This window comes from Plectrocnemia conspersa, unplaced genomic scaffold (assembly GCF_051122295.1).
Source record: "Plectrocnemia conspersa isolate PC_06_02 unplaced genomic scaffold, ASM5112229v1 ptg000013l, whole genome shotgun sequence".
Lineage (NCBI taxonomy): Eukaryota > Metazoa > Arthropoda > Insecta > Trichoptera > Polycentropodidae > Plectrocnemia > Plectrocnemia conspersa.
The window spans coordinates 4,780,325-4,793,278 of NW_028277177.1; the positions used below are offsets into that span (position 1 = coordinate 4,780,325).

Sequence of the window (12,954 nt, forward strand, 5' to 3'; positions counted from 1 at the left end):
ATGAAACCTATACAAATATAATACTATTTATTTTAAACTAAAGTTAAAAATACACAAGAATCACAAAAACAATCTAATAAATTGATTGAATTTAATAAATTATTTTAATTGTAAACTAATAACATTTAATGGGACATATTAGCCTGGAGGTGGATATTAATTTGTCTATTTTTCAGTCAATTTTTTTTTACACGTCTCATAATGTGTGTTAACTGCCATTATTATTTTGAAAAGGTTAAATAAAAGTTCGTATTGTATAACATATTTAAACTATGATTAAATGCTTAATATTTAAAATATTTTTTTACTCTCTAAATGTCAAATATGCAATAATTAAGTCTTGCTTTGTATACTTTAATTAGGAAATGAGATAATTATGTATATTTACATTTAATTAATTTGTATGTACTAACCGAATTTATAATGCGGGTGATGAATTTATTCATTAAGTTAATCTTTGTACTTATAGCTAATCAAACGTTAAGGGTAATTATCAAGAATATTTTCAAAATACTTTATGAATATTATCTACATAAATGATATAAAAATAAAGTGTGCCTTTTTAGAGGTATAGAAATTTAAAATAAAATAATAAAACACATAAAAATCGTGGTAATGATCATTCTATGCCATAGAATGATTTTTTGCATATAGACGCCGCGGCTGGTTTGAATAAAACGCAATCTGAAAGTGCAATATTCGACCACTTATGTCATAAATCGATAATAACGCGGCGAATGTTGGCTTCGTCTCTGTTGAGCAATGATTCCACCAGCCCATAAAGCATACCAAAAAGTTACTTTTTGTGGACATAATGGCGTTTCAATAATGCGACAATTTTGCCTGTTGACGTAGCCACTCAACCAAAAATGAGTCTCACCGCTGAACAAAATTTTGTGGTAAAAATGTGGATCACGAGAAATCTCGTTTTCGCCTCATTTACTGAACGAACTTGCATGAGTTGGATATAAGATAAGCCAAGATCTTTTCGCAAAATGTTCCATAAAGTGCTGTGCACGATGTCGAATCGACTACGCTGCTCCACAGCAGAAACAACTTCTTCGGTGCGCACTGTATGACGTCTCTACGGATGCGTATTATCAATTAGAGTACGCGTGGTTCAAAAATAATCCATGGTAATTCGAATTATTTGCTCGGATTCACGTTTATGTCAACCATAAAATGAACGTAGTTCACGGTAAGTTCCGCAAACTGAACCACGATTTTCAAAATAAATTTCACTGGTAAGTCTATTCATGGTGAAATGACACAACACAAATAAGCTGTGTCCCTGAAAAAAGTGTTGCTAATTCAAAAAATAAACCTCTAAAAACACCTTTTAATATGTAAAAAAATATATAATATTAAAAATACAATAAACGATACCACGTTTCATATTTAGACTACAAGTGATGTTAAAATGTGTTTGACAATAAATTGCATGCTTATCTTTTTCATTCAATTGAGATTTCATACTATGAAATAATTGAGTTTATATAGTGAAATTAGATTTAAAATAAAAGAGGAAACTGTAGCCTCGTATCTGTTTCATCGCCTGTTTTTCGTCGGTCAGTTTTCCAGGGAAAAAAAACAAATTTATCTGATTATTTACGGTCTGACACACGATCCGCACTACTTAGGCAATATCGATAAATTTGTACTTACGCACACATATGCTCCGACTTGCGTATACACTGACCCAGAATGTTGAGTTTGCTTTGTGCGAGTGTGCCGCAAATTGGATATTGCCTTAGCTTTCGAGTGTTTTTGCCAACAGAGCATTCGGGATAAATCACATTTTCGCGAAAGTGTTATTGTAAATGATGTGCCGACCTAAGATATTGATTGGTACAATACATTAACTTTCATTCCTGCCAAACGAGAATATTTCGCTCTGATATGTTTTTTATCGTATGTAGAGACAGACAAAATTACTATACAATTTATTTAAAAAATTATAGGTATTTCACGGGAAAGTGTAAAAAGCTGAAATGACGTTGATAGAAGACTTGGTTACCGAAAAAAATAAAAATAAAGCATTACATGGTATACGTTCCAGTAGTCTGTATTCAATTAACTTATTGGACCCCACCCTGTTTTTCTTGTGTCGTGACCAAAATTCAATTGATAATTATTTATACGCAAAAACGTTAAACGCATACTTAATATACATTAGCAAGCTAATATACTGGTCAAAGTTTAAAAATACTAATTAACCCACATTTGCTTACAAGTCACTTTTATGTTTAACTAATTAGTGTGAAACAAAATTAGAAAAAGAAAAAAATAGTTTCAAAACAAACATGGTATGCAGAATCCACCGAAGATAGATTCTGATGAAAGGTATATACAAAATAAACCTTAAATCAATCTCAATTACTAATAATAAACAATTCCAATATATTTTAATTTAGTTTGGAATTACAATTTAATTAAGTTTTAATATAATGATTTATGAAATATTCTTAAGCAAAAAAAACATTCATTAGACAAACTGAAGATACAATTTTTTATACCAAATAAATAAATTGTACCGAAGAAAATTTTTTATTATTTATTTACCTATAGCCAGTTAATAACTAATATAATAATGCTTATACAAAAATTATAGAAAACAACTCTAAGAGCAGACACATTTTTTATTTTAAAAGTTAGTTAGTTTATTTATATACAATACGCTATGTATTAGTACACTATATTAAAACTTTAAGAACATTTTTTTTTGTTAAATAAGATGGTGTATAAAAATTATGAGATTTTAATTGATCTGAACAATCAAATAAATTATTTATGTTTTTATCAGTTAAAATATTTAACCTTTCGGCTAATTTATTAGGAAAATAATACAACAATATAACTATTACTTAAAAATTATATATTTAGTTAAATATTTAGAATGCAAAAGATATTTAAGACTATTTCAATCTATCCAATATTTAATGGTACACACCAATCAGACTATTTTAACCAAACTGACTTCTTACTAATTGAATATATGTTTATGAATATTTTTATTGAGTTTGTAAGTTCTTGAAAAACTTTATAATAATTTTACTAGCTGATAAAGAAAATGAATTATTTATTTTAAATAAAATATTACAGAATATAAATGATGAAAACAGAAAAGGACCCTACTTTAAATCTAGAAATTAAAAATAAAAACCTATTGACAAGACACCTTTTTAAAATGAAAGCAAACACCAAATTATTCCACGTCAAAAATTTTCATGGATCCCTAAATTCTATGAATTACCGAAAAATCACAAAAAAACAGACCTATAAGTTATATTGTTAGCGCAGTTTTGACTGCACTAACAATAGATCTTCAACCTCTAAATGAGGAAATTAAATCATATATTAAAAACTCTTATAGCTTATTATAAAAAATATAAAAATAAATCATCAGACGAAAATTTGCTGGTCAGTTTTGACGTAAGTTTATTTTTTACAAATATTCCAAAACCAGAAGCAGTTACAATTTTGAAAAAAACGAAAAGTCTAAATTCAACCTATTTCATTTACAATAAATATTTTTATATAATTTTAAGGAGCACCTTTATTACCATATATTGCAAACATTTTCATGGATTTTTGGAATAAAAAAATCTGAATTTAAACTAAAAATTTGTCTAAGATACGTAGACAACATATTTGTAATATAGACACATGGATTTGATAAATAAAACGTTATTCTGAATCTTTTAAATAAGCAACAAATTTTTAGACTTATTGATACTTTTGAACACATGGTTTATTAAAAAAAAAACACTATAATTCTCACCATCATCCTTCACAACTAAACTCTAAACTAGCAACTCAATTTCATTGAGCAGACAAACTTCGGATGGTGAAAATAAAAATGTCAAAAAACCTTAAAATTATACCGCTTCAGTAATATTCACAATAAAAAAAGAAATAATAATAAAATAATAGTCTATTTAAATAAAAATTAAATGATATTTTACATGTTCCAAATGTTCAAGAGATTCCAAAAAAGATAGGCCAAGTACTTTCCAATGTGGGTGTTAGGACAATTTTTAGATCTCAAAGGCAAAATTAATAACAGATCTAACGGGTATACCAAATTTATTGTTGCAATTGTGAAAAAATTTACATTGGTCAGACAAAACGCATGATTTAACAAAGAAAAAAAGATCATAGAAACGAGATAAAATGCTTTGATAAAAAATTAACAAACAACACTTTCGATAAAATTCATCATACAAACTTTGCTACAACTAAAACCTAAGGCAAAATTAAAACACCAATTTTAAATAAAACTGAAGAAAATGCTTAGAATGTTAGATGATATCAGCAAAAATGAGGATGAATAAATTTTAGATTAAAACCCGAAGGTTTACTATTCACAATACTAAAATTTATTTCATACTTTTTGCCTGCTTACAATTGCTTGCTAATCAATTATCTTAATAGATAACAGACTTAATTTTATTAGGATAATTCTTTATAACCAGTTTAATAGATCAGGGGTATAATATCTGAAAAAATTGTGTTCAAATTTAATTTTACCCATCTATTATTTTTTTAGTCATGTAGATCATAATTTATCAATAATATAAAAACACAAATTAAGTTATTTTTAATTTTTCAACCTCACATTTATTGTGATAAATTAATAAAAATTAAAATCGAGCTAGATCCTGATTCTTAAAAATTGTCTATATTTAATAACATAGAAGGCATTGATTTACAAATAATTGAAATATATTAGCATAATATATTATTATATGTAAATACACATAGAATTACTTGTAACTTGTAAATTATATAAAACATAAATAAGGCAAGTCAGTATGAAATATCATAAATATAAAGTTTTATATCGGTCACATCAATATGAAATCTTAAATATATGGAAATCTTTTTAATTCTAAAATTATGTTATTCTTCAATATATTCTGGTAATGTTCGCAAATTAGCAAGACCGCAAAAGGTGACATTTCGGAGGCGAAAACATGACAAAATAAATACTTTCTCTCAAAAGTAAAGAACTTTTCCAGTTTGTTAACTTTCTCAGTAATTTCATCTAGAAACTCGGCTAATGAGGGAGTAAGCTGGAGAAGAATGGTAGGCGCGTTGAAACGTGCCAAGAATGCTTTCAATGACGACAAGCAAAAATTGACAGATTAAAATCATAACATTGCGCAATACATTCACATGAATATAAATATGTATACATAGCAACGTAAGCATAACTAGAAAAATCAAAACACTGTATGGTTTACCATTATTCATTAAAATTTTATTCCTGTTTTAACGCTCTTAAATATCCATGGTATTTTTTTATATAACGAATAAAGCCTTGGTGTAGAATTAATGTACTTAGTTTAATTATGTTGTCTCATTTATGTCACTTGGTTCATTAGCCAAATTTGGGTGTTACATTTTAATTTGAAACAATTAGTTTAATCTAATTTCGACATCACATAGTTGCAGTTTAATTAATAGTAAAATGTTTATCAATGCGTCTTATTACTAACGATGCATTAATTAAAACTAATAATAACTCTAATGCCAATATGGTTAATTAGATACCTGCTAGTCACGCAAATAACTCTAATATATTTATATATACAAGGTGTTTTAAAAAACAAACAATGTTATAAAAATCAGTATAAAATATTGATCTGAAGCAACTTAATGTGAATTTTCCCGAAATATTTTTATACTTTACTACCAAACTTTTTAAACTATTTTATATAAAATGAACAATAAAGATATTTTATTTTAGTTATTAAAGGATTCTTGGCCAGCACGCAGATGTCCTGCGGCGCTTAGCAGGCAATATACAGGGTGTATTCACCAGCTTAAAAACAAAATAAAAACATACTATAAAATAATATTTAATTTTATATCAGAATCATGAAATTATTATAATCGAATTATATGTAACTGCCATTAAATACACGTGTACATAATGTGAAAACGCGTTATTAATAAATATTAATAAATTATTAATAAATTAATAAGTAACTAGAACTGTAGGATCATACAGTCGTATTATTCACGGAGTATCCTTATAATATTTGTTCATCAGAGTAATTTTTTTTCAATATATGTATAATAAATATTTGTATGGTATTAAAGAATCAATAAACAATAAAGAATTATTTTTTATATTTATTTAATATTTATAACAACAAAATATAAGCAAAATTAATTGTAAAATTTTAAATTGAAATATTTATTATATTTTTGTTTAAATCTAAAAAAGTTGTTCTCACTATTTTCTTTATTGATTAATTTACTATTTGATTCTAAACTATCTAAATAAAAAAAGTCGTTTTAATGAATTTTCATTATTATTCCAATATACTTTTTTAGTAACTCCGAAATTAATTGAGGCTTTGTAAAAAAGTAATAAAGCATGAAGCGGTATATTTCTGCTTTATTTTTTTATTTCAGTATTGTAAACGTTTCTAGTAATAAATTTGTGATGATTTCAGGCAACTATTTAAGTATAAAATCAGTCCTATATTTCTGAAAATAAAACTGATTGGAATATGTTTTCGTAATGTCTAATAAAAAACACAATATTTGTGTAGATATTGCAAATTTATCAGAAAATAATTAAAGGGGAGACAAGAGTCAAGTAAATTACTGTGGCTTCCAGTGAATATGCACAGATTACTGTTGTTATTTTAAAAATTAGAAACAGAGAGACACGAAGAATACCAGAACATAAAAATATAATATTTTCCAGTAATCTTCATTGTAACGTCATTTAATAACAAATCATCCGCAATCTAGTCATACCAGAAAAATATTTTAAGAAGCTACAAAATCTATCAAAAATGCTAAGAAAATTTAACTTAGCTCCAAAAAAGTCAGTTCCCTAGTAACGAGGCTATTCAGTTTTTCTCAAGAAAGAAAAATCAGATTCTAATGCTCAGAACATTATTTTACTGACGTTGAAAATTACAGGTAAATCAAATGCTTGAATAAATTGATTAGCAATACTTATTATTATTTAATATGATAATTTATATTTAAAATATATTTTAGTATTAATTATAAAAATAATCGATCTGAATATTTATTTTCTTAGATAAGCTTACTTTCATTTGACTTTATATTTTTATATGATTGTATATTTGTGTATTGTGTGATAATATCACATCCTGTATTTCGCTCGTTTTTTACACAAAATATACTGGTAGAAGTTATTGCTCACAAAAAAGGAAAATATGGGAGGACATAAATTTTTACTTGTTTATTCTTCTTTCTCTAGCACGTATTATTGTCGGCTAAAAAACACTCGCGTTCAATAATATTCCACCGATATTCTTTTTCATTGCTACCAAACAGCTTCACCATCGTCTCGACGCCTCCTTGACTTTGAGAAGAGGAGATTCAGAAGGCGTACTTTCGATTTTTTAAGAGCAGACGAGTACCACTGCCGAGAATGTGGCTTTGAAATTGTGTATCGAAATATATTTTTTGTTTCTAGTACCTCTTAAAACAATAGATATAAAGATATATGATTCTGGTGAAATTTCAGTTTAATTTATTTCAATATCTATACACCTTTACTTAGATGTGGAACTTCATCCACTAGGCCAGTAATCGAAAATCTTTTCAGATTATAATCCCAAACGAAATATGCAAAACATACAAAATATCAGACCCAATTCGCAAGAAAATACTAATACTTTTTAAAGCATAAACAGCTTTTGACTCTCATAAAATAATATGCGAACATATATTCATTTAATGTGCATATGAGTAAAATCTAGTAAGTTCACACTATTAAGAGAGTTATATATATAAAGCTCATAACGCATTTAAGTTTAAAGGATTTAACCTTTAAAGGTTCAATGCTCTTTCTTCAGAATATTATCTGTAGTAACAGATCATTCAATGCAAGATTCATCTCTAGTGACAACTTTGAAACAGCTCAAAATATATTCCAGTTTAAATGCTACTTAATAAGGTCGGAGTAGCATAGTCTGTAAGGTTTCAGACTGGTAAACTAGAAATTTAGACTAATTTAAGTCACCGATTCAATGCTTTAGGCTCTTCGATATTATTTGCTTATGCTCTTCAGTACTATTTGCTCATGCTCTTAAGTATTATATTTAACATAAAACACATGGATAGAAAATAACGAAATAGCGAGATATGGGATGACTTATTATTGTGTTAAAGAGCGTCTGATCAATTTCTAACCGGTTATTTTTGCATACCGATCTAAATGCATACAATGGTATTTTCCAGATTTTTCACTGAATTATGTTTAAGAAAAAGTTTTTTTTTACATTTTAATATTTTTTAAAATGCTCAGTTTTGTTATACGGAGCGCATGTCATTTGCATTCTATATGGTACGCTAATTCTACTGTAATTAATATGGCATTATTGCCTAGAATGTATGAGCAAAATAATCCATGTTGGAGAATATTTAAAGAAAAAGTCTAAAATATATAGACACGAACATACGGGTCGTATTCGTATTTTTATATTAGTGTTTTATTGCTAAGAATATTAGGGTAAAATTCATTTAATTTTTAATGTAGCGTCTACTTTATTAAGCACATATTAAAATTTGTAAGAGACGGTGTCAAATAGCCTTAATCCTTTAAACCCCAGCGACTTTTTAGTGAATCATTTTTTTTCACAAGTTAGCATCTCTATCTAAAAATGAATATTAAAAACTTGGTTTAGTGCTAAATGAGGCTAGTATAATAATCTTTAATAATTAAAAAAATATATATAATTTGTAAGTAATTCGTTATTTTGTTTAAAAAAAATAATTTGTAAAAAACATAATCAACAAACGACGCACCGATGAGTTGCCAGCGTTTAAATGGTTAAGGAATTGCGATCGCGTCCCTTATTCTTGCTTTTGCGGCCAGGACGTCAGCCTTTGAGAACGCTTTTTTTACATCCAGTCATCCAGCTTCCCATTAAGCTTACTAAACACAATGATGTTTTTAGCAATTGCTATGAGAAACTAAATAAAAATATGTGGGATGGTGCTCATCTATTTTAGGTATGCTTTTTTTTATTAATTTTTATTATTTTACAGTATATATTTTATTTATATAATCGCCAATTTGACGCAAAAAATGCCAAGTGATAATTGCTTGAATTTTAATGAATAGAATCATATCTAGCAATCCAATAATCATAAGCCATTGAGTCGTAAGAATTGGCCTTCCTCTGGCGCTTAGCCTTTAAACTGAGATATTCTTGAGTATCGTTGATAAACCACCGCTTTTGAAAGATGCAGACATTACAGCTGCGTCTATGAGGCGCATGAGCCAGCGCCCACCAGAGAGCTCCTGCGCCACTGCGCCTACGCTTTTAAGAATGCCGTATTTGTGGCAGCGCCATTTTATTTTAATTATTTAATTAATAGTCACACTTGTCACCGACATTATTACGACAAACATTGATAATTATCACTGTTTAAAAAATATTGTTTCTGTCTGAATGCTCGAAAAATTCAACTCAACAATCGATGTACAAGTGTAACGTTTATATTTTAGTCACACAAGCAAAAAATCGAATATAATATCAAATGCCTTACATTTAGTGAGTAGATACTTAATATGCAAAGCCATCAAATTGAGATTGGTAATGCAAAAACAGTAATATCTGAACAAATCCGCTGTTATACAAATTGAAAATTGTTTTTGAACTGAAGTTAATTTCGCAGCAGAGTCTGAAGATTCGTTTGGATTTATGTAGAACAATAAAATTTTATTGCGTGACAAATTCGACTTGTCACGCGTAGCTATTACGCCTAAAATTTCTGCGCTTAAAAAACGACCAAAGCTTATGTTGTTTTTAGGTAATCTACGCAGACACTCATTAATCTTAAAGTAGCTAAAGTATGTATTTATAATATAATATAAAATAATACAACCCTAAACATCTCTATAGTAATTTATTGATCAGATTGATCCTAATAAATATGTTCATATCATATTAAAAATATATAAATAATTTCAAGCCATGTGATCAATGCAATGTGAATGAAACGTATGTAATAGTTAAATTTAATGCTATTAAAAATAACTTGAGATAAAGAATAAGAAAATATGGTTATTAAAGGACATTCTGTACATATACACATGCGTTCATACGTTTCTTACGAATGCGAAGATGTCACTTCAACGCTTTTTTTCGCACGCATTGCGCAAACCGACCAGCGTTTAAGATAAGAAATGATTAATGCTTTCTTCTTAAGAAAAATGTCTTGTCTTTTGATTTTATTTTCTTGTTCGGGTTCGGTCATCGTGTCGTATAAAAGTTGGTACTTTACAAAAGAGAACGAATTATTTTTTAAAAGTTCGTTAAGTAGGGTTTTTTATAAAGTTAAAATTTATCAAGGAGTTAGTCTGCTATATCAGAAGTCAACAAACTACGGCCCGCAAGCTGGGAATATATTCTACTTTTTCAAAAGCTTGGAAGATTTTTAAATATACGCTATAAAAAAACGGCCAGTTACGATTTATGACTGTACGTGGTACTCATATTGCTGTGATGCTACCCAGTTTTAAATCTAATCTGTGTAACGCTATTTGCGATAGATTGTTCTCACTTCATTTTCATTGCCAAAGCCATATAAAAAAACTTTGAAAGTTGTGCTTTTAAAGCAGAATTTACAATAAATAATTTAGTTATCGAATCAATTAACAAAGCAGATGTTCATTGTGCGATGACAATGTGTCTATACTATAATAATACAATATACGTCATCAATACCAGACTAAAAAATCGACATGAAATTCACAATTTGCAAAAAAGATTAAAACAGATTTTTTTATCATAGCTCATTTTTTCAAGCATATAAGTAAGAAAAGCCAGTTACGAAATAAATTATTTATTAACTAATAAAATAAAGGCATTTACCAATGTAAATTAATAAAATCGTGTATGAATGTTGCAGCCTTATTACAATTAAGAGCCAATTAAAAAGTAAAGCAAATATTTTTTCAGTCTTATTCAGTAGTTTTTAATGTATTTCGATCTTCAGCAATTTTTTTGATGAGGCAATAACTAGTCTGTTTCAAAATTGCTAATAGAATAGAGTCATTTAATATATAAATATAAATAAATAAAGTCGTTAATGTTGCTGCCTTACTTTAATCTATCAAACTTTCAGTGAGAACAATTGCTAGAAGTATTGAGCACATTGTGAGTAACATCAATAGCCAATTTAATGGCAAAGCAAATAATTTCGCAAGATTTTATTCTGCATTACATAGTGATTACCTAATTTTTTTACTTTCAACCACCATCAAAATTTTTATTTTCCTAAGGCGCACAATGAAAATTTTAGGGAGTGGACTTTGCATAATAGCAAAAATCTTGTATAATTAAAATAAATATTCAATGATGAAGTACATAAAATAACATTTTTAGGGCGTTACCAAATGACTATTTGCAATAAATTGTAACAATAAAAAGTGATGAGCTTTGAATTCCAGTTTAATGAAATTTTATCTCAAAAAAAATAATTTTAATATTTTTAATTTTAAAACTAATTACTAGAAACGCTATTGTTAAGCGATTTGCGATATATGCCAAAATATATAATAGATTTTAATAGATTCGAATAAATACAATATGCAAAAACGCTCGAAAATTTTATTTTTCCCGATTCAGCCCTAAACAAAAAAGTGTCGATCTCCGTGTTACGTAAAAATCATAAAAGTTTGTGGCACTCACCATTTTCAGGAACTTCATCTGGGTCATGAGTCGGCCATTCCGAGAACTGAAATAAAAAATATGTTATTAATGATCGTCGTTCAACGCATACATGAGACTTGATAATTTTCTTTGCAAATTTAAAAGGATCTTTATAAATTTAATTCAACAATTTTTACAAATGTGTATTTTTTGCCATTGAAAACGAAATGCAAGTGCAATTTAAAAAAACTGTATTTGAGCAAAAAAAAATAAAAGTGTAAATATATAAAAAAAAATTAAAATCTCCTGAGGATTCCGATAATATTTTTGGCGAAATATTGCGACGAAAAATCCAAGGAAACCCGCGATCTAAAACACGTATTTAATTATAATAATTTAATATATATGAATATGAACAATGAAGAGTTATTACAGTGTTTTTATATATAATTAGTTGATTTATTGCTACCGTGTTGTATCACGGGTCGTAATGAAACTTTATGGATACCAGAATTAATTATATCCATAAAAAAACGGAATTTTAAATTTGCTGAAAATAGAAAGCAAATTTATATTATAAATTATGCAAAGAATTGTTTACTTTTAAAATATATTAATATACATCAATAATATTTTTATTGTTATTTTATAAAATCAGTGCCGAATGGTGGAAGAAATTTGCATGTTAGTGTACGTATTTTTTCGAAATACTGTATGTATTAGAGAACCGTCTCCTTTTTTATAATTAGTGTCTCCAGGAAGGGCAGTTGCCAATTTTCTTCAAGTTCTATTGTAAATTTTATGTTTGAATGTTGTGTATTGAGTAAATTAAGAAAAACATCCATATTTTTCCTTGAGTGGGCCACACGACAAAGACGTCATCGACATTTATTAGTTGAACTTGATGTTTTTTATATATTTTTATAGAGCTTCTGTTTCAAAGTATTCCATAAAAAGATCAGCTATTACTGGTGAAAGCGGCAAACCCATAGGAGCTCCTTCGACTTGTTTATAGTAACAACGCATTTTATATAACGAATTAAGAACAGCGTTATATAAATACCGCTCACAGACAAGAAAAAGGCCGCGGTATTTTTTTGAAGAAACTAAGAAATTCATAACTACGCATTAAGCGCAATTATATGGTAACCAACATAGCATTAAATAAATCCATACCCTTAATGAACACAATTCACTAAGAAAATGGCAAAGATTTTTCGAATAAAAGTTAATAGGTGTATATCACTTCAAAAGAAACCATCTGACTATGACAATCATTTAACGCTCTTATATA

General features: G+C 27.7%; 1 protein-coding gene across 6 annotated transcripts in view; it reads right to left on the minus strand.

The window, feature by feature from the left end:
* Trpgamma (Transient receptor potential cation channel gamma) overlaps nucleotides 1-12,954 on the minus strand; it is a 217,182-nt gene that overhangs the window by 186,084 nt on the left and 18,144 nt on the right. For all 6 annotated transcript variants that reach the window (XM_088201855.1, XM_088201854.1, XM_088201852.1 and 3 more), the window contains one exon: nucleotides 11,700-11,745. The gene's annotated coding sequence lies outside the window, so the exon portion shown is untranslated. The remainder of the gene's footprint in view (nucleotides 1-11,699; nucleotides 11,746-12,954) is intronic.